Source organism: Cyprinodon variegatus, unplaced genomic scaffold (assembly GCF_000732505.1).
Source record: "Cyprinodon variegatus isolate N-32 unplaced genomic scaffold, C_variegatus-1.0 Scaffold1029, whole genome shotgun sequence".
Taxonomy (NCBI): domain Eukaryota; kingdom Metazoa; phylum Chordata; class Actinopteri; order Cyprinodontiformes; family Cyprinodontidae; genus Cyprinodon; species Cyprinodon variegatus.
In genome coordinates, this window is record NW_015151482.1 from 170,035 (window position 1) to 175,028 (window position 4,994).

Sequence of the window (4,994 nt, forward strand, 5' to 3'; positions counted from 1 at the left end):
TCAGTTTATCTGAATTTCTTCCTCTAGTTATTATCTTAAATAAATAAATAAATAACTCCTATTCCCTATCTTTTTAAATTAATTGATTGTCTAAAAATCTGAAAATATCGAACACATTTTCAATTTAAACCAAACTATGAAATATAAATTAAAGCAAACAATTATTTTAATAGGTCTTCAAATCAGAGGCTGCCTGCGGTGTTTTTAAATGTCCAGCAGGTGTCAGTATTGTGTCACCATCAGTAGAAAATGCTCATTTTAACTTAAAAGAAGTAAAAAATATGTAAAATTCCTAAATTCTGAACATATATTGACATAGAATTTTAATTAAACTTAATTGAATATGAATTTGACTTCATGCAGCTATATTAAGATATTTGGCCTGTTTTTTATTTCATGCTTTTCTTAAAATAACAGTTAAAACAAACAGGAATATTTAACATCTTTCACTGAGCCGCTCTGACAGCAGAACTGCTGCTGAATAAGAACTTTTCTTTGCATCGTGTGGAAACCGAGTCGCTTTATAAAATAAACTTCCTTATAACGGTGGAAACTAAAGAAAGAACATTAGAAGAAATGTTTGCCAATAAGCAGGAAAATATAAATAATCTAATGGATGTTATCTTCATTTTAATGTCATTAATTTATCAGAATAAAATGTTAAAACTCTGCATTGCAGAGATTCCAATGACCTTTAATTGACTTTTATTCCAGATTTAATGAAACAAACAGCAGCAGGTGAAGAAATGCAGTCAGTCACGTGATCACCTGCAGGTATTAACACCAATCTGCACTAATGAAGCACTAAACCATGGGGGGGTCCATCTTTAATGTCAATTAAACCAAAGCAGCAGAAACTAAATATTTTTCTGCACTAAGAAGCATTTTACCATCAGAGTTTATGGGGGGGGCTCCTCTAGCAGCGGCCCTGTGGGGCCAGTCCCCCCCCCTCATCAGCAGCAGCAACAGTAGCGCGCATGCGCCGTGTCCGCGGCCCGTTGGCGCGCTGCGTGCCCCCGCAGTCAGCGTGCTGGCGCAAAGCGCGGCCTCCTCAGCTTCTCGCTTCACAACAAACCAGCATCAACCGGAACCCGGAGCCACGGCACGCGGCGCGGACACACCCACGGGACACGGCCACGGTAAGAGCACGCTCCACGGCCCCGCGCTCCTCCACGCTCCGTGACCGGGGTGTCCGCGCGCCTGGAGGCCGCGGCCCCGCCGCTCGCGTGCCTGTGTATCGGGGCCGCAGCTCGCGAGGCCCGGGGAGCGGCGCGCGCCCCACGGGCACGGAGCGGGACACGAGCCGCCATCTTGTTCCCGCTGGTTCTGCTGCGGTCCAACAGAACCACAGCAGAACCAGCGGGACCGGGTGGTTCGGTTCCGGCCTGGATCGGAGCGATTAGCCTGCTGGCTACCCGCAGCTAACCGCTTCGGATCCGGTCCAAAGACTCGGTTCTGATCGGGTCCAGGTCTGGGTCCGGTCTCGGTCCAGTTCAACCAGTCCGGACCGGGACCGACCTGGACTCGGAAGGTCCGGTTCATCCTCCCGAAGCAGGGCGCGCTCACGCGCTCCATGCACGTGTCCGACCCACGATCAGTGCGCGTGCACAGTGAGCAGACAGCGCACGAGCTTCCCGTGATTCCGGTTCTGATGGGTAGAACCTGGTCCCGCGGGCCGTTGTCATGACAACCAGGTGGCTGACAGGAAGTTCTACTGCTCGGCCCGGTTCTGGAGGAGAAGGTCCAAACCAGGCCGGTTCTGAACTGGACCAGAATGTTCCAGATGCTGGAAGGACATCAGGTCAGAACCGGGCCCCTGGTTCTGCTGGACCGGGTCCCTGGTTCTGCTGGACCGGGTCCCTGGTTCTGATGAACTGGGTCCATGGTTCTGGAAGAGGCATCTGGACCAGAACTGGGCCAGGACAGGAAGTAGAACCTTCTGGATCAGAACCAGGGAGTTCTGGTCCACAGATTTAATCCCTGCAGGTTCTGAAGAACTGTTCGGTTCTGAAGGTTCTGTTACTCTTCATCACGCCGTTCAGTGATGATGATGAAGATGAGGAAAGCTTCTGATTGGTGGAACCAGAAACTGACTGGAAATGTCCATTTAGATATTAATAGAGATTAAATAAAGATCAGATCAGATTAGATTAGATTAGATGATGCAATCCAGGTTTTCATCTAAAATCTGATAAATCTGTTTCTGACTTTAATTTTAAAAACTAGTGTTGGCATGGAAACATTTAATTAATCTAGATTAATCTACCTGTAATCTAACTAATCTAGATTAAAAAGGCTCGTTAGAATCCTGCCAAAGGTTTCCTGAATCAGAATAGAAATTAATTTATTAAATTAAATTATTATAGAAGAGAGAAAAATAAGATAAAGATGATGAGCATTAGGGCCAGAATAGACATTTGTTTTCTTATATAACAAGAATAAAGTCGTAAAATTGCGATAAACAAGTTGTATTTTATGACAACGCTGTCTTCCCTAAATGAGGAATGTGGAGCATCGTGTGAAGTTCTACTTTAGCATCGGTTTGACAAATCAGCAGCATCAAACTGGGCAGGATGTCAAAGTGGACTCTGGTTGCTGATTGGTGGAGCTGGTCGCCGGTCATCTGGTGGGCGGAGCTCCAAGCTTTCTTTCTGAAACAGGTTGTTGAATGATGACTTTATTCTGGTAATAAAACCTCCCTAATACTCCGCCGTAGTGCTCTATCTCAATAATAAGTAAAAGTCTGAGACCCTTGGATCCAAGCTGCATCATAAACAGCTTGAGAAGCTTTTGTTCTATGATAACTGGGGATGAAAATAAATAATATTCAATGAGATTATTGGTGTTTAATACGTGTTTATTCAGATAAAATGAACAGTTTAACTGTAGACCTGCATTATAGATCCTGATGAACAGTTTACAGTCAGCAGCTCTGTGTCAGTCAGTCTAGCTCTCCTGTGACGCTGCATTAGCTGCAAAGGCTGCTGGGTAATGTCCAGATGGGGAAACATCACCATCAATCCTAGTTTAGTGTTAAAGAGGCTGTTTATGTTGCTAGTCTGTTGATGCTAAGCTAACAGCGTGTCCTGGAGGATGAACATTTGCACCGTGGGAAGAATGTCTGTTCCTGTTTGGCTGTGACTCCATCCTGGAGAGAAATATCAGCTGTGCTGCTGCCATCAACACCTTTGTTTCTAGATGTTGGAGCTTGGCCTGTTTTCCAGTGTAGTCCTGTTTCTCTGACTGTGACTAACTGGATGTGCTCTCTTCATCCTCTGACATGGGAGCTGGCTCGGAGCTCGTCTGCCTGGCTGTGTGTTTCCTGGACGGGGCCGCCTGTGGAGCTGGTTGACAGTTGCCTTTTGTATCTATGCTTCTTTTTCTATGTCTGCTTCTGTCTCCTTGAACCCCAGTGGGCCTCAGCAGATGGCCGCTCACACTGAGCCTGGTTCTGCTGGAGGTTTCTTCCTGTTCAAAGGGAGTTTTTCCTCTCCACTGTCGCTACAAGCATGCTTAGTGTGAGGGATTGCTGAAGAGTCAATGAGTCGATGCAATCAGCTGGTTAAGAATAATCGCAACTTTCAAAAGGCTGAGGCGGGTCTCAAACCAACAACCTGAGGAGTGACGGTCAATGTCTGACAGCTGACGCTATTGATCAGGCAGCAATAGTAATTAACACTAAAGTTACCACCATAACCTGCAGTTTGCTCAGATTAAGATCATTACAGTGTTTAATCTAAAATAGTTTTAACCATCTAGATTGGTTGGAAAAACAACCAATCTATTTTTAGAATCTACGCCCACATCTGGACCCATCACTAGTGAACAATCCAAACCTGAGAAACACTTTCAGGAGAAACAAAATCCAGATTTTCCTGAACAGAAAACTTGAATTAAATCATAAAATCAATCATAACAGTTTCCAGGGAGATTATCTAAACTAGCATTTTAGCATTAAGCTAATGTTTGAGGCTAGTTTAGCTTGATAGGCTATGCTAGTGTTTTAACCTTTGACCTCTACCTGCTCCATCAGCTCAGAGTCACATGGTCCCTCTTTTATTGGCCTCTAATGGTTGAGATGTTTCAGCATAGATGCTGGTGATCCTGAGCTGGTCAGGTTAGCAGCATGTTCCACCTGTTAGCGCTATGCTACACACTGCTAACGGATTCACACTCAGACAGGAAACACATTTCATCAGAAATCTGCTTTTATTTCATCCATAAATGAGGTTCTACTGCTTTAGAACATCCTGGTTCTGTTCCTGACTGGATCAGAGCGACGCTACCTGGGGGCTAGCTGTAGCGGCTAATAGAGCAGGTTAATGGGAGGAACTATGGAACACGGAACCAAGATATGGAAAAACTCAGGAAGTGATCTCCAGGTGTCAGAGGTTCTAGTAGTGATATCCAGGTGTCAGGGGTTCTAGTAGTGATATCCAGGTGTCAGGGGTTCTAGTAGTGATCTCCTGTTGTCACCGATTCTGGTACTGATCTCCTGGTGTGAGAGATTCTGGTAGTGATCTCCTGGTGTCAGAGGCTCGAACAGTCATCTCCTGGTGTCGTAGGTTCTGGTAGTGATCTGCTGGTGTCAGGGGTTCTAGTAGTGATCTCCTAATGTCAGGGGTTCTAGTAGTGATCTCTTGGTGTCACCGATTCTAGTAGTGATCTCCTGGTGTCAGAGGTTCTATTGGTGATTTCTTGGTGTCAACGATTCTGGTAGTGATCTCCTGGTGTCGTAGGTTCTGGTAGTGATCTCCTGGTGTCGTAGGTTCTGGTAGTGATCTCCTGGTGTCAGGGGTTCTAGTAGTGATCTCCTGGTATCGTAGGTTCTAGTAGTGATCTCCTGGTATCGTAGGTTCTAGTAGTGATGTCCTGGTGTCGTAGGTTCTAGTAGTGATGTCCTGGTGTCGTAGGTTCTAGTAGTGATCTCCTGGTGTCAGAGGTTCTAGTAGTAGTTCCTTTTTGATAAAGCTTCTAGTTAGGGTGGCTCAGGT